Source organism: Mytilus galloprovincialis, chromosome 6 (assembly GCF_965363235.1).
Source record: "Mytilus galloprovincialis chromosome 6, xbMytGall1.hap1.1, whole genome shotgun sequence".
NCBI lineage: Eukaryota > Metazoa > Mollusca > Bivalvia > Mytilida > Mytilidae > Mytilus > Mytilus galloprovincialis.
Genome location: NC_134843.1, coordinates 17,082,232 through 17,108,997, shown reverse-complemented (window position 1 = coordinate 17,108,997; position 26,766 = coordinate 17,082,232). Strand labels below are relative to the sequence as shown.

The following is a 26,766-nucleotide window of genomic DNA, read 5'->3' as shown; positions in this document are numbered from 1 at the left end:
TCGCATTATGCTCGGAAAGGATGTTTTTAACTATGAATTGACTAAAGATTAAGAATAACAAATGATTTCTGATCAATTTTTTTTGCTCTTTAAGAGAAATGCGGTGAAACCCAAAATTCAGAAAACAATTGATGTTTTGGTCTTATTAAAATGATCATTTGAAATAGTAGTAGCCACATTTTAATCTTTTTTTGAGCAAAAAGTCACATACTGCAAATTTAGAGCCTTAAACCTGAAATAGTGCTATTTTTAGCTTTTCCCAACCTGACAATATGCTTTCTTATAAAAAATGTTATAAATTGTTATAAATTGTTATAAATGCACAGGAAGTTGTTTCTGTGGTGTTAAACATTAAAACATAGGTTGATTACTAACCCAAAATAATTTTCGTCATGAAGATTTAATGAAATTATTTGATTTTTACCCCTTATATAATGGCAGCATACCATGTATATGGCAGATAACATAGCCTGATATAAACACTACATAAACTCACAAAAATCCATTTATTATCTCAAATGAAAGTTTTATACCTTAAATTTTATTGACTGATAGTAAATAAAACAGTTAAATGACAATGACTGCACTTTTGATCAGTTAATAGTCCCATTACTGACACCAGGTGTAAAAAAGGGGGGTCAATATTCCTCGACTCTTCAATACCTTGGATTTTTTTACTAAACTCATTGTAAAAATTGTGGAAAGTCTTTAAGGTAGCACAATACAAAGATTTTGTTACTCCCAATCAGACAACTTTAAAGTGATGTAATTCATTTCATCCTTCTTTATATTTTATAAATATGGTACCAAAAGAAAGAAGAAAGATTAATCTTTCAAATTGTGATAATTTCATTATGACATAATTATTACATAATTAATTATTATGTAATTAGTTGCTATATTGTGATGTCCACACTTGAATGAATTTAGCTTCTTTGTTCTTCATAGCATCCCAAAATATTTTATATATTCTTGTACAACACAGCTTGACCTCCAAAACTGTGTCTCAGATTTCCAAAAACATCAATAGAACAAATTTTATACCCAATTGAATTTAGTGGTCTCTTATGAATTGATGTTGCAAACTTCATTGAAGATTTATGAGAGAACGAAATACAATAGGAAAAATCTGAGACACAGTTTTGGAGGTCAAACTGTGTTGTGCACAAATCTATAAAATATTTTGGGATGCTATGAATAACAAAGAAGCTAAATTCATTCAAGTATAGACATCACAATATGGCAACTAATTACATAACAATTAATGATCTAATAATTATGTCATAATGAAATTATCACAATTTGAAAGATTGGTCCTTCTTCTTTCTTTTGGTACCTCATTTATAAATCTAAAGAAAGATGAGTGGAATTACATCAGTTTAAAGATGTCTGATTGGGGATGAAAAATCTTTGTATTGTGCTACCTTAAAGCAGTAGAACAAACAAGGGAAAATCACCAAAAACTGATCTTGATATCGAAAGTTTATGTTCCTCTAGTCCAAAATGAGATTTACAAGTATTTTCTATCAAAGGCTTACATTACAGTCAGTTTAAATTGAGCTGTGAAATTTAAAATATGAGTCGCATTATGCTCGGAAAGGATGTTTTTTTTTATACTAATTGACTAAGAATTAAGAATAAACAAAACAAACGAATTTCTGATCAACTTTTTTTGCTCTTTAAGAAAAATGCGGTGAAACCCAAAATTCAGAAAACAATTGATTTTTTGGTCTTATTAAACTGATCATTTGAAATAGTAGTAGCCACATTTTAATCTTTTTTGGAGCAAAAAGTCACATATTGCAAGTTTAGAGCCTTAAACCTGAAATAGTGCTATTTTTAGCTTTTCCCAACCTGACAATATGCTTTCTTATAAAAAATGTAATAAATTGTTATAAATGCACAGGAAGTTGTTTCTGTGGTGTTCAACATCAAACCATAGGTTGATTACTACTCCAAAACAATTGTCGTCATGAAGATTTTATGAAATTATTTGATTTTTACCCCTTATATAATGGTGGCATACCATGTATATGCCTGATATAAACACTGCATGAACTCACAAAAATCTCATTTATTATCTCAAATGAAAGTTTTATACCTTAAATTTTATTGACTGATCGTAAATAAAACAGTTAAATGACAATGACTGCACTTTTGATCAATTAATAGTCCCATTACTGACACCAGGTGTAAAAAAAAAGGGGTTAATATTCCTTGACTCTTCAATACCTTGAATTTTTTACTAAACTCATTGTAAAAATTGTGGAAAGTCTTTAAAGCAGTAGAACAAACAAGGGAAAATCACCAAAAACTGATCTTGATATTGAAAGTTTATGTTCCTCTAGTCCAACATGAGATTTTCGAGTATTTTCTATCAAAGGCTTACATTACAGTCAGTTTAAATTGAGCTGTGAAATTTAAAATATGAGTCGCATTATGCTCGGAAAGGATGTTTTTTTTTTTATACTAATTGACTAAGAATTAAGAATAAACAAAACAAACGAATTTCTGATCAATTTTTTTTGCTCTTTAAGAAAAATGCGGTGAAACCCAAAATTCAGAAAACAATTGATTGTTTTGGTCTTATTAAACTGATCATTTGAAATAGTAGTAGCCACATTTTAATCTTTTTTGGAGCAAAAAGTCACATATTGCAAATTTAGAGCCTTAAACCTGAAATAGTGCTATTTTTAGCTTTTCCCAACCTGACAATATGCTTTCTTATAAAAAATGTTATAAATTGTTATAAATGCACAAGAAGTTGTTTCTGTGGTGTTAAACATTAAAACATAGGTTGATTACTACCCCAAAACAATTGTCATCATGAAGATTTTATGAAATTATTTGATTTTTACCCCTTATATAATGGCGGCATACCATGTATATGGCAGATAACATAGCCTGATATAAACACTGCATAAACTCACCAAAATCTCATTTATTATCTCAAATGAAAGTTTTATACCTTAAATTGTATTGACTGATAGTAAATAAAACAGTTAAATGACAATGACTGCACTTTTGATCAATTAATAGTCCCATTACTGACACCAGGTGTAAAAAAGGGGGGTCAATATTCCTCGACTCTTCAATACCTTGGATTTTTTACTAAACTCATTGTAAAAATTGTGGAAAGTCTTTAAAGCAGTAGAACAAACAAGGGAAAATCACCAAAATCTGATCTTGATATTGAAAGTTTATGTTCCTCTAATCCAAAATGAGATTTTCAAGTATTTTCTATCAAAGGCTTACATTACAGTCAGTTTAAATTGAGCTGTGAAATTTAAAATATGAGTCACATTAATGATACATTGAGGACCCAAAATTCCAAAAGTAGTACCAGAAAAAGGCTACAGTAATCTATTCTTGGAATGAGGAAATCCTTAGTTTTTTGGAAAAGTACAAAGTTTTGTAAACAGGAAATTTATTAAAAAATGACCATATAATTGATATTCATATCAACACCGAAGTGCTTACTAGGCTGGAGATACCCTCGAGGACGAAACGGCCACCAGCAGTGCCATCGACCCAGTGGTGCAACTTATTAAAACATCTGACCAAATAGCACTTTGTTTTATAAAACCAAACGGTGCACCCGGTCAGAAACTTGAACAAACTGTTGTAGAAAACCACAGACAAGTCATGAAAGTGCAAGGTGATAAAATAAAACATGGTTACAATCCTATAAGACTTTTATTCAACTTTTTTGTTGTTGTAAAGCATAAAACTAGTAGTTTTATTAGCTATTCTAAAGTCAATTTCATGCTAAAGGTGAACTGTTGTAATTTTGAATTGCTATAAAAATGTTCAAATTAAGTTTTTATATAATTTTTCATTCATTATGTCTTCTATATTCATAAGAATCAGACATTGTGTGAATTGAAACATTTCATATTGAGTACAATATGTGTGAAATACCAATATGTTATAGAAAGTTTCTATGGAGAAATCATTGTTTTCTTTCAAAAACTCTTTATTCAAAAGAATAATGTTTTATGTGATCTCCCCATGGAAACTTTTCAAATTTCACACATTTTTTACTGAATATATGATGTTTTCATTCAAATGATGTCTGATTTTTATGAATATAGAAGACTTTTCGAAAGAAAAACTATATGCAAGCTTAGTTTGGACATTTTTTCGAAAATCCTATGGGATTGTAAGTATGTTTTATTATATCACCTTTCACTTTCACATTTTGTCTGCACAGTTTGTTCAAAATTCTGACCAGTTGAACAGTTTGGTTTGATAAAACAAATTGCAATTCGGTCAGAATTCAAATGGGTTACAATAGTTGGAGAGTAACACTAACAGTCAAGTCACTGTAACTTCTTTTTCATTTGGTCTTTGGTTTAGAGTTGTCTGATTGACAATTTTACTCATCTTCTGATTTTTATACATAGGTGATATCGGATAATCCTTCTTTCTCCATCAATAAAAGTTTGACAACATCATATAGCCATGGAGGCTAAAACCTTTTCATACCTGCCTTTTACATTTATGAAGCAAACCTTTGATAAAAATTTCATAACAATTTGACAAGAAATCTAGTTGTACGATTGCTTAAACTGGAAGACGGAAAAACAGTTATTATTTTTATTTCCCACTCGCAGCGATACAAGGCAGACAAAGGGAGATACGAGTTGAAGAAGAAGTAAAAAAAATCATATTTATATAGATCAGCTGTTTAAATATTAATTTAGGGTGTCCATTTTCTGATCAAATTTTACATAAAAAACTAGCTTTGTTTATTCCTATTTGTTAAGATTAGTCTATTTCATATTCTTATTGGATAAAGTCTTAGCAGGATTATCAGTCAACCAAATTACCTGCACTTACGTTCTCTATAATCGTATTTAATGTTTGTACTTTGTCTGGTATTTTTTAGATGGACGGAAATTCTTTTTGATATTTTCCTATCTCTTCAGCATGTTTGATTAATTCTTTTTTCTAAATGACTGGCAGAAATTTGCCGTATATCGTTTTAATTTCTCCTTCTTTTTCTTGTAAAGTTTCCAATAACAGCTTTTGTCTACTTTCTTTGATGCTGTGCTTAAATCACCAATGATGGTTGAAATGTTAGTATTTAAAGTTTCCACTTCTTTTTTTGAAGTGTTGATAGAACTGTTTACGTAGGTCTCATCGTCAATAATTCCTTCGATTCTCTTAGCTGTTTCTTTACATTTGTCCATTTGGGCACTACAGTTAGCAACTACATTTTCTAAGACAATAAAGTAGTCATGTAGTTTTTTTTTGTTTTCACATTTAACTGACTAGTATCTTCTTTTAACTTTACCACTTCTATGGAATTTGTAATTAACAAATTATTTTCCTTCATTAAAGGGAAATTCCGCGATTTTTTACTTATCATCTAAATATGTTCGTCTTAACATAAAAAACACAATCACAAAGTTTTAAATTTATATTCCTTCTCATAACGGAGAACATCAAGTATTGGTAACTGTTTTGCTTGACCTACGAGAGTGGGTTGTGACGTTTAAGCCCGATTTGTTGAATCCTGGTAAAAAATAAAATCTGTTAAAGTCTTAATTTCTTGTCACAATACTACGTAATTAAAAGCGCACAGATGATCGGTGGTCGTAGTTAATAACCACAATATCAAAATGAACGTGCGTGTACCGTTTTGTATTATTGAATAAAACTTTCCATAGAATTATATAAATATAAATATTTTCGAATTAATTTCAAAAATTATTGTTTGGATTTTTTTTTTTATAAAATATCTATTGAACATTTTCACTGATCTTGAACTGAAAATATTTTTACGTTTTATTTACCATTATAACTTTGATAATCATTTCAATGAAAAATAAGTGTGAACAGAGTGTGTATATTATTTTGTAAAGTCATTGTATATTTCTCGATCTGAGGAGAATTGGTTTGAACTTTACCTTGCAGCAATTTAGCCTCAGGTGTACACAGGTGTGAATTCAAGCGAACTAGCTGTGAATGTTTTCATTTCGATTGAATTAACAGAAAGTGTATAGTGAGTTTAATACACCGATGACACTAGAGAAGCAATAATTTAATTGTATAAATTTATTGAAAATAAATATTTAATTTCGGAAGTGTATACAACATAAAAATGGAACAATATCCGATTACGTTCTATGCAATTAGCATAACATTAAAATATTAAGTTTTAAAACAGTACTTTTAACCTTAAGAATTAAATGTTGCATTTCCCAAATAAAAATTATTGCACAATTTACTTTACATGAATTTTTTAAGTTGTGTTTAAACTAGCGATTTTTAAATGCTAAGTATCGCAAATCTTTCGCAATTTTAAAGTGTTTAATTGAAAAAAATACAACAGTGCAACATGCATGATTTTTTTTTATTTCCTTATTAACATTTCGTTCTTACTTATACAAATTCATCTGACAATCACTTACTAAATAATTTGTGAGAAGAATGCCAATTATCGTTTACTTCATTAATGGATCATATACATATATTATAATCTAATGTAATACATTATTTTGCTTGGGGATTTTTTTTAGAAGTTTTTTTTTTATTTCTTTGCATGATAATTGTGTGCAATGCTGATCTGCAGGATAGCGGTCAATATCCAAATAAGTAGTACAGTAGTTGTAATAAAAGGCATGTCTTAGTAATGTATAACTGCTATTGACGATTTTATATAGAATAATTCGTCCCAACCTCGTTGTTCTTGAAGCAATCTTTACTTGTATACTTGTAAGATTACTGACTTATAAGTGCCATTGAGGATGAGTTCCAGAGGTCCTTTTTACCAGACAAAGCAGACTAGTAGCGTTTCGTTAATCTTATTGTTGAGACAGACGAGGCCAACCCCTTGTATACAGATAAACAGAATTACCATTTCAGCTTATGTTGTCAACACTATCAGAGAAGAGTTCCCATCGTCGAATGGGGTACATGATGGCATCCAAGAATGTATATGACTAACTTTAAACAGTTAGTAAACGGACTTTAACAGTGACCTATAGACATCGACCGCTAATTGTTCTTGACATTTGAAACTGCATGCATATATACGTTTTTCAGAGTGATTATTTATCTTGTGTCTTACGAAAACTAAATTCCGTCATGTTTATATATTGCCATGCGTTCGTTTTGGTTTGGTGAGTGTTCTCTCAAAATAGTAATTTAAAAATTGTTTTAGTGAGATGTAGATTCACACCAATACCGAATTTCGTCTATATATTTCACAAGTATATACCACGGAGAAGCTCTGAAGGTATATATACTACTCCCATTTTGTTTGGGTGTTAAACATCGATGTTTACAGCAATATTTAATGAATAAAATGATGATAGTAGAAAGAAATATGAGCGTCATGTGGCAAATATTACATGATGTCGGACCATGAGTTGTCATTCTGTATTCAAATACAACCATATTGAGTATCTAGTATATCAAGATTGTTTTATACAGTTGACACAATTATTAGTAAAGAAACACAGCAACACTACGATATAACAAATGGAAAACTTAATTATTTTTAAGTTATAACTTTGCTATGCAGACATCAAGTATGTGCACGTGAATATCAATGAGGAACACGATGTGTGATTTTGTATAACTAAAACTATCAAAGCGAGCAATAACTTTGTCATGCAAACACTTGTTTCCCAATATGCCTCTCTTTTTGGCTATTTCCCTTTTACGTCGATAATTTTCTATTCGGTTATATATTTTCTTCAATATACCACTCTATCTACGCTTCTTAATTTTAATACAATGACAATTCCCGTGTCATCCTAATCCTTATAAAGATAGGGACATTAGACATAGGTAAACGGACAGACATAGAAGGGATTCTTTTGTCTGAAATAAATCAATAATGATAATGACTATAAGTGTTGCATTACTTTATATCTGTATCTTTGTCGATCGACAAAAGCTTGTATTTGCATGGAGATTTTTTTCTTCACAAAAAGGCTCCATAATCATGACAAAACAGTATCTATTTCTCCAAAATCTCAAAGATCATGTTTATGATTTTTTTTTAAACTTATTATCAGACACAAATATGTGGTCCAATAAATGTGACCTGTACACACCGGGTACATCAATAAAGAGACCATGCATGAACCTGTATTGTTGAATTGTGTAATAGAAATTTTATTCGACAGGATGTCACAGGAATACACAGGGACATGTATCGAATATACGTCCTTGGAATACCTAGCTGAATTTGTCACTCTGACATTTACATCTAACAATAATTCTGACATACCTTTTGTCAATTCGGGAAGAAGCCAAAATATATATTTATAAGATAACGAAATAAAATTTAAAAAGGAATCAAAACCTTTACATTTTTCACCGAATATACCAGATAGGGTCACACATTTTACTGTAAAGTGTCTTAAAGTTTATAAATGACCGTTCTGAATTGATTCCGTATATCATTCAAAGGTTAGTTAAAAACAACTCTTTTGATAAAGAAATTGAAATGTCCGATATTTCGGTATTTAAATTTCTATGACCTTGCAGTGGAAATATTATATTACATTTGCATATCAACATATTATGTTCAAGCTATTAAAAGCTCTTCCTTACATCGCTCCCTGTCAATAGCCGTTGAATAACATAATTAACAAAATGTTATTTATAACAGTATAACTTTATTAATTTGAAAAATTACCTTGTCTATATACGGAACTATTCTTGATATAAATCAATGCACTTTAAATAAAATAGGCATACTAATGAATCTTTTGTATAGCATTGATTGTTACAAGAACACTGCATTTGTCTTTCTAATAATTGAAAGCTTTTCTTCCTCATCAAATCTATATATTTGTTTATCAACAAGATCTTATCATATAAGGATTTGATAACTATAGCTATTAGCACTGCTAGGCTATTTTGTTATTAAAAGAATATAATTACCAATCCCCCTTGAAAGAAGGTTGTTCAAAATGGTCTTCACACAACAACTTAAGCTTGCTATAGATGAAACTTTTTGCTATTAGTTTAAGGCTGCACAACCATGTCTTTCTTGTTTTGTGTGATCGGGAAAACTATGTACACTTATGTCACAACCTTGTTTGACAGATCAACCCTACACTTGACAAGACATTTTAACACTGTATGAAGTCCACGGCAATACGATAACGCACGATCGGTAATCCCCGATTCTGTTTGTTCTTTGTGGTTTATAGATATCACCCAAAGTCACGTGATTCTTTTTATATCGGACATGCCGACAAGATAGCGATTTCCAAGAACTGATAATTAATTTCAAAAATCGATTTTGATCTCTTTACATACAGAATAAAACTTTTTTATTGATGAACATGTGTTTTTTTATGCTTCAAGAACAAAATATCAATTTTTCAATTTTTTGCGGAGTTTCCCTTTAAGTCACCATTGATGGTTGAAATATTAGTATTTAAAATTTCCACTTCTTTTTTTAATGTGTTGATTTAACTGTTTAAGTAGGTCTCATCATCAATAATTCCTTTCATTCTATTAGCTGTTTCTTTACATATGTCCATTTGGGCACTACAGTTAGCTATTTTGTAGAGGTCACATTTAACTGCTCTATAGTTACTTTCAACTGTGCCACTTCTTTGGAATTTTTATTCAAAAAATTATTTTCCTCTATCAACTTAGCATCAAATTCCTTTAACTTTTGACTGAATCGGTTGTGTTCTTGCTGTATAAATGATGACCCTTCATTTAAATTTTCCATTTGAGTATTCATCTTTTTTATTGTATCGTCTATGAAACTGACATTATCTTTTAAAGAAAGACAGTTTTTAACCGACCTTCTTACAATCTCTATTTCTCCATGAAATGTTTTAAGATTTTCATGTTCTGTCTTTACAGTTTCAATCTCTTTAACTAAAAAGTCCAAATACATCGTTTCCTTTTTTAATGTTTTATTAAGTTTTGTAATTATGTTTTCAAGTGCATACACATCTTTTCTCATAGTTTCAAGAGACAGAAGAATATCATCTTTTTCATTACTTGCATCTTTTATTCTTTCTTCATTTTTTTCCATACTTTTAACTGAAGATGGTCTATAAGACTTTGCATCAGCAAACTTTTCAAATGAAATTGTCTCTAACTGGTTCACTTTTTCTACCAAACTCTTATAAGTTGACAATGTCCATACATTTATGCATACACTAAAAATGACCAACACTCTGAAATTAAGTGAAAAGAATTATATCTTAGATCATGATAAAGGTAAAATGTGATGACAAATTGGCCTAATCATAAAATAGATTTCATTACTAAATGATATGAGCAAATTAGCCCTTATACCTCATAAATACAGATAAATTAGCATGTGCAATACTGATGACGTTCCACTGTTAATATGAATCAAGAGTTAATATTGCTTTTGGAACAGGGCCAATACTGCAAAAGCTGTATTGGCCAATGGCAATACGGGACGTTCACTTCCAGTTTTAATTTTCTTACGCCTTACTTAACTTGACTTTCGATTACATGTATTGACATTGTTTCATTTCCGTTGATCCAGGGGAAAGAATAGTTAAGCTGTCTGATTTATTCTTCTTAGCTACTTTATATATACTAGATAAAATAAATTGTAATAGCAAAATATTGATTCCTTGGACGAGACATCAGAAATTTCATCTAAAAATGTTGACAAAAATCCATTGACATGAAATATGCGAAAAGACAATTTCTCAAGAGTTCAGATATGTAGAAATCTTATTCACTATGTTCACGGTAAGTTTCATTTAATATAAGTGGTATGAACTGGCTGTTACTGTATTGGCCCTGTTATGGATTCTCGATCAGGCTCAGCTATATTGGATATCAACTTTTCGAGTGTCGGGTCCAATACAGCTTACCTCAAATCATGGTGTAAACAAAAAGAAAATAATGAGTCATTATAATTCAGCATGACTAAAAACAGTGTGAAAAACTGATTATATGAGTGCATTTTTCAAGTCAAAGGACCATTGAACATACACAAAATTATCAGACCAAAACAAAAATTTGAACATGATCTGTATAAAACTATAAACCAATTATCAATCAATATCTTCAAGCATGATGATAAAATAAGAAAATAAAAAACAATCTAAACATTGGATATGATTAATAGTTCTCTGAAATTAGATATGATGTAATACAATGTATATCTTTTTGCAAATTATAATCAAATGTATTTAATAGTTCAAATTTTTTTTTCCCTTTGTCACAAACTAATATAGATTTGTAATTTGTCTTTAAAAAGTCAACAACTTTTATCTACACAATGTAATGTAATGAAATAAATACCTTAATATCTAAAAAGGATTTCACTTAATATTTTTTTATACATACATGTACATATATAGCATTCAGTTTATCCAAAAAACAAACAAACCTGGCACAAATTTTTCAAACAATTTACTAAAGAATTGCTTTTAGAAAATGAGTAATCTCTCTGTGTATAGAAATATTGTATAACTTTTAGTAAATATGGATATTTTTTATGGACCATAACTCTGGACTAAACCTTCAGACAAGAACAAAATTGGAACGTGATCTATAACTTGTTATGATAACACTATTTTATAAATATAAAATCAATATCTTCAAGAACGAAGAAAAACGTGTTGAAAACTGATTTGCCAGACTGACGGATAAACCAACATTGGAACGTGATCTATAACTTGTTCTGATAAAACTATTTTACCAATATAAAATCAATAGCTTCAAGAACGAAGAAAAAAGTGTGGAAAAGTGATTTGCCAGACTTACGGATGGACAGACAGACAGACAGACAGACAGACGGACGGACGTAGTGCAAAACTAAAGTTATCGTTGACTTCAACGGTAGGGGTCTAAACACTAATTACTTCTTTCATTAGAAACAAACTGAGAATAAATATATTTTCAAAACTTTTCATCAGAAATTACCTCTTAATCCTAAATAAAGCTGCTGCTGTAGTTTCAAAACATTTTATGACATGTGAATGAAGGTTTGAGTTATGACGCAAATGTTTGCGTTTAACGCAAAGGTTTGCATTATATCACTAGTGTTTGCGTTATTACGCAATGGTTTGCATTATTACGCAAATGTTTGCGTTATTTTGCAACGGTTTGCGTTATAACGCAACGATAGGAAGAAAAAAATGAAAACAAAATGTATTGCGCTAATATGCTTGCGTAACTATCTATCAACATATTTACATCATTATGCAATAATTATTCATCACCTACAGTTTTTTAACTAAATGTTTTATAAGATTACAATTAAAAAAAAAACATATTGAAGGCTTTTATTGTAAGATTTTTTTTAGACATGTCTGCCATGGATAGAAAAATAGAACATAAAGGTAAAATGCATTTTGGTTTATATCTAAGAAACTAAAACATATAAAGCAAATCTGACAATGAGTAAAAGTGTTCATTGAGTAAAGTTCTATCATCTCTGAAATTTCAGATGAAGCTGATAACCAATTGTTGGGTTCCTGTTACCAAATTGGTACTTTTTAAGGAAGTTTTGCAGTTTTTGGTTATAATCTTGAATATTGTCATGGGTAAGGATAACCTGTATACAGCAAACATGTTAAACATAGAAAAATCAGCAAATTGTCAGATTAATCTAATAACTCATTGTTGGGTTGCTTTCACTAAATTGGTAACCGAAAGGAAATTAATTTTGAAGCTGTTAGTTATTATCTTGAATATTATCATAGATAAAGATTAGCTGGATACAGCAAAATCTTAAACAAAGATCTACAAATGTTCAGATAAATCGAATAACTAATTATTGGGTTGCAGTTACTAAATTAGTAACTTTACGGAATTTTGGCAGTTTTTGGTTATATTCTTCAATATTATCATAGACACAGATAAACTGTTTACAGCAAAAACGTTTAACGAAGTAAGATCTACAAATAAGTGTATATGACTAAAAATGTCAATTGATCCCTTAAGAATTTATTGCCCTTAACATTTTGTATGTTTTTTCCTTGTACGCCAAGAAACACAGCCATTATAACTAAAAAGGTAACATAGGGGTAAAGTGCATTTCGTTTCTTTCAGGAAAATTTGACAGACACGAAGAACATTGAAATGGCATTTTTAAGCCCTTCATTGAAATATTTTGAAAAGCAAAAATACTCATTGATGAGAGATTCAAGCAAACAAAATACAGTTGAGCCTCGGGCTTTTAAGAGCCTCTTGTTTATTATACCCGTTATCGTAGGAAAAAAAGAGTCGAAAAATTTGACAAAAAATTCTAAAACTGACCTAGTTGCACCCTTTAATATCTTTTAAAGTAAATGTTATTTGATCTTTTAAAGCTTTATACCTGTACATTCTGTTATCATTAAGAGGTCAAAATGTTGTGTATGTAATAACCGATATTTCTTGTGTGTATTTCAGAACAAAGAAAACGGTAAAGTTATAAATGATATTTCAAAGACGAGTACACAGATTCATCACTTAATTCTGTACATATGTTAGAGACATATATAAATCCTTTCGAATGCGTTTTTACTACAACCTGCGGGTAGAATACCACTGGAAATCGATGGGATATTATGTAAACTTCAAGAACGCGTTAAAAAAACTAAATAAATTAACGCTGAATGAAAGAATACTTTTTCATATATCATTTAAAGTATAATTACCCTAACAGCAAAACTAACAAGAAAGGGTTTTCATTGAACCACTTTGGAGCTGGAGCATTGATTCCTGAAGTTTTTAAACCAGGATCTAATTGCAATCGAACTGTGTTCAATTGTGATCGACGAGGTTTTGAAATTGTTGATGATTCACATTCTTCAACCTCTGATTCATCAAATTCATAATAATTTTTTTTTGTCCTTCGATGCATTCTCGACATAAATCCTAATGTTGTAAACTGAAATTAAAAACACAATTATATTTTTACACAGTAGTATTTAAATCTAAAAATCCAAATTATGATTGATGCAACTAGATTCAAACTACAATGTTAATTAATGTGTTAGTTTGCACGAATTGGTAATTCATTGAAGTGACTGTGGATAATTGACCCATTCACACCTCCTGAATACGCATTTGATGTATATGTTCCGACCATATGAGTATTTGGACCATACGCGTATGGTCATGACCATATGCGTATACTCATATAGTCCGACCATACGCGTATGGTCGGACCATATGAGTATAATACTCGTTTGGTTATTAACGGGCCGGACCATATGAGTATTTGGACCATATAGGTATTTATTTCAAATAACATTATAAACGTTTCAATAATACAAAAACTTTATTTAAAAAAACTATTATGGTAACGTAACAATTTCTTAATTTTATAATTCAAAAACTACGTAAAAATCAAATATTGATACCATAGTTAGTTTTCATCTCTAGTTACATTCTTACATGTAGGCTTGGGTGACATTTACTTCCACACGGTATCATGGCTTTTTTGCATTTGCAAGTCTTGGTTGTGCACGACCCTTTTCATGTACACCTTTTGTTTGCGAGTGAAAAGCTAGCCTTTTTGCAGCTGTGTACAGTGATACCGAGGTCTTTGGTCATTTTGATGTCTATGGTGTTTTTAAAAAGTTCTAGATCTAAAATTTCCTAAAAATTACTGCAATACACAATATTCACAAGACATTTTAAATAAACCATGTTATCTTCCAGTGACTTTTTGTGTAACAGTTCATAAAGAAATTTTTGAAATCTAATTATTTAAGTCGACATATTCATAGTGCCATTCACTCGTAATAACAAATCGGTAATGACCATCGGTAATGACCATCGGTAGAAAATGTGTTTATCATAGTTTTGACAATTAAGTAAAATTAACTTTGTGAAACTTCTTTTTTTTCTTTAGCTAATCTTTTTATTATAAAATAATAATAAAATTACCTATATGATAGCGTCTTTTTAATGAACGGTCATACCCCATAGAGAGTTAAGAAGTATTGAAAGTAAACTGTAACAGAATGTTAATTACCCCGACCATACGCGTACGGTCGGACCATATGAGTATATACCCATATGGTCATGACCATACGCGTATGGTCCAAATACTCGTATGGTCCGGAACATATATATAAATATATATATAAATAAGGGGCGAAAGATACCAGAGGGACAGTTAAACTCATAAATCGAAAATAAACTGACAACTCCATGGCTAAAATGAAAAAGACAAACAGACAAACAATAGTACACATTAGTACTACATGACACAACAAAGAAAACCGAAGAATAAGCAACACGAACTGCACTAATAACTGGGGGTGATCCCAGGTGCTCGGAAAGTTTAAGCAGATCCTGCTCCACATGTGGCATCCACCGTGTTATACCTGATACACATAGATTCAAAGTTCATTTAAAAATGTAGTTTATCAAACTTATGTGTAGAAATATGAAATTTGAACTATTTTACAATAAACATATATGGTTAATAAGTTTTCAGTAAATAAAAAAATACGAAAATATTTAAATCAATATGAGAGATTTGATTCTTAAATCCTACTACAACCCAAGGCCAATTCTTAAAGCGGAGAAGTTCATGAAAACTGACCAAATCAAACGTTATCAACCAACAGAAGGACTGAAAAACAACTAACATGTTCCTAAATTGGTACAATTATTTTTCGAACAAATAGATGGGTTAAACCAGGTTTTCACATACTTGTAGTTCACGATAATGTAAAATAACAAAAATACTGAACTCAGAAGAAAATCATAAAAGGAAAGTACCAAAGCAAATGGAAAAATCAAAAGTTCAAACACATCAAGCGAAGAGATAACAACTGTCATTTTCCTGAATTTCACACCAAACGACCTTTTACTGAAACTCAAGAGAACTATTTTTTATTTTAATCTCACGTGAGACACTCGTGAACTTCATGTGAAATTCACGTGAGCCAAAAGTAAATAAACAAAAACCAGGAAAATTCAAATGCCTACATCAAATGCTCAAACACAACAATAAAAGAATACCTTGCTAAATTAAGCCAGTAGTTTGGCGATTTGCAAACGGAAAAATGCTTTAAGGTACAAGTCTTGTATCACAACTCCAGTTTCCGGTGCATGTCAAAATATGGAGGGAAACAAAATAGGGCATTTTTTTCTGATTTTTTTCATGAACTCAATATTTTTTGTTTGATTATGGGTTTATACTGAATTGAAACATATATATGGACTTTAAAAAAATCTTCTATCTTTTGGGGATGTCAATCCAGGAAAGTGAAAGGATATCTTGGAAGTGGTGCGGCCTAGTAAAAACAGCAAACAGAAAGTAGAAAACAAATTGTTTTGACTTCAGAAATACGTAACGTTTTATTCTTCGTGGCATGACCCACTTTTTTCAAAGATCAGCTGTTTGAATGTAAGCCTATGGAGCAGTCAATTACAAGACTGCAACCTTAACAGTATAAGCACTGGAATTAGTAATGTTAATTATAGGCAACTTAGTTTTGTATATTTAAAATAGCAAAAACGGTGTAAAGTCTTGATATTGATAACGTATTTTGGTTGAAGGAATAGCATTTTGTTATATAGGATCCTAACATACAACATGGGATGCCAGGTTCCATAGGTGGTCTATAATAACAAAATTGGTCCTATCATGCTATATTGAATGTGTGGTTGCATGAGTGGTTTATTATAACAAAATGGGTCCTATCATGCAATATATGGGATGCGTGGTTGCATGGGTGTTTTATTATAACAAAATGTATAACCATATAATGCATTTTGCTATTTGATAACGGCCTTTCGATTTGAATTTTCCTTAGAGTTCGATATATTTGTTATTTTACTTTATCAAGAACAATGAAATCGATGGAGAGAGGTTAGTGGATAAGACGTTGAAAAGTTATGCTAAAAAACTGCAAATAAAACGACTAAAAAATACAAAAAAAAAGAATAACATAAAGAACTGAATAAACCTCAGACAAGAATACAGTGATCAATAAATGGTAGGGAATAAAATTAATCCATAGCAGTTTTTATGTACATTAAAAATAACTGTATATTTGTTTTTATAAATAAAAAACGATAAATTAATATTTTTAAATATATATATATATATCACCGTATGTTTGTGGCATAACATCGTGGCCACAAGTTAAATTTTTTTTCTGTTTAGTATTAAATTTATATTAAGATCCATTTTGTTACATCTTGTGATCAATTTTATTTGGCAATCGCCAATGGCAGTCAGCAGGGTTAAAGAACATCAGTTGTTCGACCTGTTAGTCAAATGCGTTTTGTTTCAATATACTTTTTCACTTTTTTGGTCTTTTGGAAAATGTTGTTTGTGCTGTTTTTAGACCCTTCGACAACGACATTTGTTTTACATGCACACGTATAAAAATTACGGTTTTTATCCAACTCAATCATAGGTTTGAACGCAGTTTACAATTTAGATTCGTTTATATTTTTTCGTTTGGGCTTGTATCATATTTTCCTTCCGGTTTATATGATCCGTTCATCCTATATTGATTCTAAAAATTCAAGAGTCTATCTAAAAATGAGGGTATTTTTTTCTAAAAATGAGGGTACTTTTTATTTGGCCTTCCAAATACCGTTTCGATCCCTAACTTCACTGAAGAGACATTTATTGTCGAAATCCGGATCTGGTGTACTAAAAAATATTGACACCGTATGTTTGTGGCATAACATCGTGGCCACAAGTTAAATTGTTTTTTTGTTTAGTATTAAATTTATATTAAGATCTATTTTGTTACATCTTGTGATCAATTTTATTTGGCAATCGCCAATGGCACTCTAAAGTGCGATGGTCATGCTTAAGTGCGATGGTCTACTCTAAAATACGATGGTGTCTCACGCTAAAGTGCTATTGTTGTTTGTTCGCGAAAGTACGATGGTATATCACGCTAAAGTGCGATGAAACAAAAAGTTAAAATTAGAGGGATCAAAACATCGAGGTTTAAACATAGTTTTTTTTTTTTTAGCAAAAGCTAGTATGCTAAGGTATAACATATATGATAGGCTTCATAATTTACCGATAGGCTAAAGTGATTGTTTCTAAATTAAAAAGACTGACCAAAGAACGGAACAATTGCTAAAAAGGTTATTTATGTGTCGCAAAATATTATATTTTATGTAAAATGAAGAGCGTATTGAATATTTGGATAACTGGTGTAGATTGCCGTTACACTAATGGGAACACATCCTCTTACAATCGTTCTTTTTACATTACAGATACAAAATTCGATTATTGTCGGAATATGTAACATTTATTTGTGTAATTTAAATAAGAGGGAAAAGCGATGTTTGCCGAGCTTTATGTTCTCCGTTTTTTGTAGCGACTATACATCCATTTTATATTTTCCTACAATGTACAAACTAGACATTTGAATGAAAACTTGAAGTTCTTATGAATCAAATATTTGTTAGTTGTCTTCCGGCGTGTTCATTTTTAGTTTGTATAAACGACTGTTAACGTCATAATCCATGTACGTTTCTTTCGTCTGTACTTTCGAAGAACATCGGACTTTAGCGTATGGACGAATCGCACTTTAGCGTAGACCATCGCACTTTAGCGTGACCATCGTACTTTAGCGTCCCCATCACACTTTAGAGTCCTACATATATGTACGTTAACCTTCTGGTTTTTTTTTATGTTCAATACTACATAGTATGTAAATTTTTAGTATTTAAGGATATGCCATATGGAAGGGAAAATCCGCCATAATTATACAATTCTTAATTTGTGAAATGCAATTCTTAATTTGTAAATGTAAATTCTTAATTTGTAACATGTATTTTATTCATTCGTAACATGAATTTCTTCATTTCTTATTTTGTTAAATGTAATTACTTTGTTTGCAACACGTGGGAGATCGCGTCAGTGTAATTGTTGCCACTGCCAACCAATAAAAAGTTTGTTTCTATTCAATCGCGTAGTGGAATCATTATGAACTATCTGTGAATTTTTATAAATTCTATACAACTTTTGTACTATTTCCAATCTCGGTCTATTTCTGAAATTAATTCTTATATACTTTTGATTTTTAACCGGATTTTTGTGACAAAAATGTCGGTTATTGATTTGGGGATGTACGGCGGGCGACCGGGCGGCCGGGCGGGCGACCGGGCGGCCGGGCGGGCGGGCTACCGGGCGGGCGGACGGGCGGCAATCAAATGTTGTCCGTGCATTAACTCATGAACCGTTCAACCAAAGCTTTTAAAATTTTAATATGTTGTTACTGACAACTAAATGAAGGTCAAGTTCAATAATGGCGATTTTGACTTTTACCGTTCAGGAGTTATGGTTCTTGAAAGATTGAAAAATTGAGTTTCCAGTCGTGTCCGTGCATTTACGCATGAACTGTTCTACCAAAGCTTCCCAAATTTTAATATGTTGTTACCGATGACAAAATGGAGGTCAAGTTCAATAATGACGATTTTGACTTTTACGGTTGAGGAGTAATGGTTCTTGAAAGTTTGAAAAATGGAGTTTCCAGTCGTGTCCATGCATTTACGCATGAACTGTTCTACCAAAGCTTCCCAAATTTTAATATATTGTTACTGATGACAAAATGGAGGTCAAGTTTAATAATGACGATTTTGACTTTTACCGTTCAGGAGTTATGGTTCTTGAAAGTTTGAAAAATAGTGTTTCCAGTCGTGTCCGTGCATTTTCTCATAAACCATTCAACCAAAGCTTTTGAAATTTTTATTTGTTGTTACTGATGACAAAATAGAGGTCAAGTTCAATAATGACGATTTTGACTTTTACCGTTCAGGAGTTATGGTTCTTGAAATATCGTAAAATGGTGTTTCCATTCACGTTGTTGCATTTACTAATGAACCATTCAATCTAAGCTTTTCAAATTTTAATATGTTGATACTAACTATAAAATGGAGGTCAAATTTGATATTGACGATTTTCACTTTCAGCATTCATCAGTTATGGTTCTTGTGATATTGCCAGGACACAAATAAATGTTAATAAATCCGGTTTGCTGTCGTTGTGACAGCCTCTTGTTTAACCCTGTATTCTTACATTGCCGATGTGAAATTTTAAATTTGTTTGTATATACATTGAACGACAAATACATGTGACGTATACAATTTTCTGACGTCAGAAACGCGAATCAATAAATATATTTGTAGATAGATGTGTTTGTGTTCTGTTAAATTGTTCCTTTTAATTGTTACACGATGATGACTGCTGTACCCGTATTTTGACTATTTTATCTATATAGATATAGGAAGATGTGGTGTGAGTGCCAATGAGACAACTCTCCTTCCAAATAACAATTTAAAAAAGTAAACCATTATAGGTCAATGCACGGCCTTCAACACTGAGCCTTGGCTCACACCGAACAACAAGCTATAAAGGGCCCCAAAATTACTAGTAAAACTATTCAAACGGGAAAACCAACGGTCTAATCTATATAAAATTAAAAAAAAAATGAGAAACGAGAAACACGTATAAATAACATAAACAAATGTCTGTTTAGTTCACGCATCATTGTTAATATAACGAAATTTGATGAGACTGTCATCAAAGTGAGAGGGTTAGCGCTATAAAACCAGGTTTAATCCACCATTTTCTACATTTGAAAATGCCTGTACCAATTCAGGAATATGACATTCTTGTCCATTCGTTTTTGATGTGTTTTGTTATTTGATTTTGCCATGTGATTATGGACTTTCCAAATAAATTTTCCTCTAAGTTCAGTATTTTTGTAATTTTACTTTTTTCTAAAGAAATACTGCAAGTTACAAATCAAGAAGTTTGACAAGTATAGAAGGAAATAGTTTCGCTATATTCACACGAGGTCGCTGTGGAGCCTTGTCAACTCGGACCTTTGCTTACTCGTACCCAAACGCTATCATTACTAACTCGTAATTTTACCAACTCATACCAAATATATTATGACTTATATCCATTTAAATTGTTATATTCTTTCATAATTAAAATTATACACATACAATAAAGTGAAACTGCATTGATTGGTGATCTGATGCATTTTGTTTTAAAATTTGAAATGTGACTAAAACAATCAGCTCTATATTCCAGACACGATATATTAGATGAATCAGTGAACCGAGCGTTACAACTGTGAAAATTTATTAAAATCATTAATGTGAAAGTATTCCCTCCTAGTTAAACTATGTACCTTACATGTAGTATTCCACACATGCATTTAGTCTATTTATGTATATATGTGTACCATTCGTTTATTCAGTTTTAAACTGAGGTATATCAATACAGAATATTTATCTATAATAATTGTTGGGCATTACATTTTTCTTTTGAGACGAAACATTTTTTTTTCTAAAAGCAATACATTATTATATATGTTTCCGAATTAAAATAAGTTAAACATAAATCAGAGAAAATATTTAAAAAAAGGAAATTTAATGAAAAATAATTTTATCATAAATTTCAGTTTTTTTTTTTATATAGGAACAGTATTTCTTGAATATCTGTCACAATGAATATGCTTGTATTTTTGTTTACACTTCACACTTAAAATAATCTATTTATCATCAAGAAATTATAAAATCAATCATATCGAAAAAGCAATAAAAAAAAATGACAGAAAAAGCACATATTCTGCTCGAAATACGCGATGACTAAAATCAATTTCCAAATCATCCGCCATTTTGAAAAATCTCGAAATAAATCACTTTCTTTAAATCGATGGGGGACAGAATTTCCTCTTTATTTAAACTGTTTTAAGTAGAATAATTCATACAAGTGAAAGGTTTAGCTAGCTATAAAACCGGATTGGACTCACCATTTTCTACATAAGAAAATGCCAGTACCAATTTAGGTATATTCATTCGATTGATGTGTTTGGGCTTTTGATTTTTCTATTTGATTAGGAACTTTCCTTTTTGAATTTTCTCGGAGTTCAGACATTTTGTGATTGTTCTTTTTACGTTGAGATATTAAACATCGATCAGACCAAATTGAAGAAATCACTTTAAATTTGTCTTAGAAACCACTTTGTCGAGAACTGGAAGGATGTAAGGTGCCTATCTACATAAAAAAGGCAAACTTCATGTTTTATATTTAAACTGTCATTTGTAAAGAACTTCTGGATAATTTTAAATTTCGGTCTTTTTCTGAAATCAGTTCTAACAATGTGAAATGATAATTTTGAAAATATTGAACGACAACATTATTTTATATTTCTTCCTGTGTGACGTTTATATTCTGACGTCAAACACACGACCCTGCACTAGAGTTGAAGTTGAGGTCACAGGACTTCAAATATTTCAATCCGTTATGGGTTGATATAAAATACATATATAGGTAAGCAATGAATGTGGTTGTGAAATTTGATTAATGCTGTTCGTGCTTCATTGTTAAATATGTGTTTGTTTTTTGTTCTTATTGAGATTGTGACAGAGTAATGACTGTAATGACTGCTGTGTCCCTATTTTGACATTTTTACCTTTTATGTCTGTTTTGTTCACGCATCGTTGTAAATATAACTGAATAAGTTGCGACTGTCATACAAGTGAGAGGTTCAGCTAGCTATAAAACCAGATTCAATCCACCCTTTTCTTCGTAAGAAAATGCATGTATTAGGTCAGGAATATTACAGCTGTAATCCATTTGATTTATGTGTTGGAGCTTATAATTCTGCCATTTGATTAGGGCTTTCTACTTTGAATTTTCCTCGGAGTTCAGTATTTTTTTTATTTTACTTTTTACGTTGAAAAATTAAACATTGATCTGACCAAATGTTTAAATTGAAGTAAACCTGAATTGAAGAAATTACTTTAAGTCTCAGAAACTGCTTTGTCGAGAACTTGAAAGATGTAATGTTCCTATTTACATATTAAAGGCATAATTAATATTTTATATTCAAACTCTCAATTGTTACAGATACCTATTCATCCCGTACACATACTGATCAATATCAAATACTTAAAGATTGAGATTGAGTAATCATAAATTAAAAAATTAAACTGGCCGTCATTAACGGAGGTTGAAATCTTCAGCTAAATGGAATATATTCCTAGATGTGATAGGCTTGAAAATATTGTGATGTGAGCATGATTAAGGACGCGCTCCATATTATGTTGGAATATCCTCTATATGCTGCAGCAGGAAACATAGTCTATTTTTTTTTTAAATCCAAAATAGAGAATAATCAATTCAGAGATTTGTTTGCAAATACCCGAACAAAAGTTTTGGAACAAGTAAAAATATTGGAAAATAAATTTATCAAAATAACTGTAAGTTTCAAGGACATTATATAAATTTGAGTTATCTTTCTTTCACCATGATCTCTCTCTCACAATTTGTGTGTCTGTAATTTTTCATAAATCATTTAACAATGTTCAATACGAATGTGTATATGTTGTCAATCTTTCTTTCTTACTTTCTTGTTTTTAATTGATATGCTATTAAACTCGTCATTGCAAGTTTATTCCAATATAAGTTTATTATATACATGATATAGTCATAGACATTCTTTAACAATCGAAATATCGGAATCGAAAGTAGAATAGTGTTCAAATAAAGAGCCATGTCTATAGTCGATTGATCTACATTGTAGCTTCTATAATACAATGCTACTAATTATTATTAGCGTGTTGGTTGAGAAGTAGATAAAATAACTGATTTGCTACTCTACCTTTGATTCTTCTGTAGGTTACAATCTACCATTAGCTCCTTTAATATGTGAAACTAATCGTGGCAAATGTAAAAAGAGGTAAGATAAAAGATAAGTTTATTTTATTATAGTATCACATATTGATCGACATAATAAAGAACACAACATATTTATATCACCAGTTAAAACATTCAATCAATACCCAGCCATACAATTGACTTTTGAGACACAATTTTATATTTACATTAAATTCTTATCAAAGCTTTATTTACACTAAGTTTTAATCACGTTTTCTGTTTAATAATAACATATAGAAATAAAAATTAATCTAGAGGATCAAAAATTTAATTTTTTTAAATATAAAATAACAACATGTAAAACTATAATACTTTAACTATCACAGTTAATTATTTTGCAATTCATTGGAAAAATAAAGATGCTTCGTTTCAGTATACAATTATAACTTAAAGTTAAAGTAAAATCATATTAACCCTAATCATGTTATATGATTAGTCGAATGTGAAACGTTTTCGACGTAAAAAGAATTAATGCAGACTCTTGCATCAATAGTGCTGCTTTTCTTCGCGGTTCATGATATTTACATTGACAGGTCATTTGAACATAAGTTAAATTTTATAAGATTTTTCTGCTGTTCTAATAGCATTATACAATAACAAACGAATATCCTGCTATTCTTAAAATATTATGAAACAATTCGAAAGAGGAAACTCCCAGGCATCTTGATAACAAAGCAAATATCTAAAAAAAATCAAATATTTCAACATAAACAAAAATAAGGAGGAGTGGTATAATTGCCAATAGAGTTAGCTATCCACCCTAAAGTACAAATGCAATTGATGTTAGCAATTATAGGCAATTTTAACCTTCCAAAACGAGAAAACACCATACCGTATAGTCGGCTATAAAGATATGAAACCATTTAAGTGAAAAACCAATACCAACCACTAAATTTAATGCTTTTAAAACTTTGGAGCCCATTAGAGGTTTATAAAGACTTTTAATGTGTAATATTTTTGTTAGCGCTCTACATCCTCTTACCCTGAGACAGTTTTGTATCAGTTATTCAGATGCCAATTGCTTAGAAGTAACTTAATAGATCAGTACGAAACACACATTAACATAAATAGACACAAGGCAATGTTAATTACGGAAATCCTAGTGCTAGTCCATGTAAGTGAATAGTGTTTTGGTAATGTTGTGCTGTTTTTATGTGCTGCCCCGTGTTGTTTAACGTTTCCTTTTTAATTATGTGGTTAGTCAGCACTTTGGTGTTGACATGAATATCAATTAATAATTTGATAAATATTAGCATGTCTAAATGTATTATTGTATTGTTTATTTGTATATTTCTCTGCCCTGCATGTTCTCGCATTTATTTGTACTGTAGTCTTGCCGTGTAATGTTGTCCTTTTTGCGTTTTATTGAACACTGCCATAAAAGTGCGAGGTTTGGCTTTCCACAAAAACATGTTCAACTGACCATTTTTTTTCTCTTAAAATGTCCTGTAAATATATTATAGTTATTATCACAATACAAATGAGCACAGAAGAAATCTTATATTTTCCCATATAATAAAAAGAACAAAATCTATATTAGATATATAAGTTCTTGTCGAATATCTCCTTAACTGTTTCGGTTTTTATACATAATAGCTTTCAAATAAGTGGCTTTGCGCGTTCCCGATGAACGTAAATCCACAAAAGATTCGAACGCATGAACTTATTGATTGTTATTTTCATTTTTTTTTTGAAAATATTGGAACTATTGTTTTAAATCTTTCCAAAGACACTGGCCTCTTTAACAGAAAGTATCACATGTACTTAATCTACACACTGTATACACTCTGAAATATAGTTCCCTATAATTTTCATTTCCGTGTACATTTGCACATATGAAACTTTGAACATTTTGGGTTACATCTTTAGAGCAGTTCATTTAAGTAAGTATGTCTTTAGTTTTGTCAACTGTATGAATAGTTTTACCATTTAAATTAGGTTAGACTAATGATGCACTTCTCTTCAATTACTGTTTTATTCATGCCAACTTCAGGCGTAACTATTTCAATCTGATTGAAGATAACCCGTTTATCTAAATTTCGTTGAACATTTTTTCGAAGAAATATTTAGTAACACATTAGTGTTATTTGAGACCAAATAAACTCATCATAGAAAACAGAATTGAAATTTTGTACATGCACTAGACGCGTGTTTCTTCTACAAAAGACTAATCAGTGACGCTCGAATAAAAAAGGTAAAAAGACAAAATAAAGGACAAGTTTAAAGAGCATTGAGGACCAAAAAAAAACTAAGAACGTCTTACCGCAAATAGTAAAAATATTTAAACCATATGAAGGCAAACAATATGGAAACGTGAATCTGCATTGTAATAACCATGGCTGTTGTACATTTAGACGAATTCACTATAAAGTCAAGGTCAACTGAAAGGGTTGAGTTGAGCTGTTTTTACAAGGACATACAATTACCTAGTCATCTATGGCCGTGTTCACATTGAACTAAACTCGGTGTTGTGTTAGTGTAACTCACACATAAACTAAACATAATTACGTTCCCATTGATAAAACGCAATGTTTACATGTAGTTTAAATCATGTTTTGTCTATATTTATAGGTTAGACAATACTTGGTCATGTTTTATGATGATTTAAGCCCAAGGCGAAGCCAAGGGCTTAAATTTTCATAAAACATGACCAAGTATTGTCTGATCAATTCAGAACATATTAACACTTTCGAGTGACCTTACAAAACTATCCTTTCCCATTGTAATATTCAAACCTAAATCAGAGTTCACTTTTTATAATGAACTAAATATAAAACATAGGTAATGATCATTTCAATGGATGAAATGAAATAGCACTGACATAGTTTGTGAAGGATAAATTGTTTTTCTTCTGCTTCAGGTAAAAGTTAATACTTGTATTTCTTTAGATTTTTTTTATTTTAAAAAGCAACACAATGTTACATAAATCCCCTTTTTGAATTTTGTTTTTTTTATAAATATAAAACTCTCTGTATGAATATTTAAATTCAGACCCGCAAATGCTTACTTTTTATTGATAAATTTAAATGCATTGTGTTTCTCCGAAAACAATCTTTTGCTTTATATATCAGCAGTCTGGCATTGTGTTTTTTTGAAAGAAAAAGAAAATAATTCCGTCAAATGTA

The 26,766-nt window shown here is 30.6% G+C and overlaps 1 long non-coding RNA gene across 1 annotated transcript; it reads right to left on the bottom strand.

Annotated features, from left to right (window-relative positions):
• Positions 1–9,285: 9,285 nt before the first annotated feature.
• On the bottom strand, positions 9,286–23,660 carry LOC143078012 (uncharacterized). Its single transcript, XR_012978993.1, has 3 exons — positions 23,586–23,660; positions 13,626–13,858; positions 9,286–10,169 (listed from the first exon to the last, which is right to left on the bottom strand). It is a non-coding gene; the product is annotated as an uncharacterized LOC143078012 (long non-coding RNA).
• Between the last annotated feature and the right edge of the window lie 3,106 nt (positions 23,661–26,766).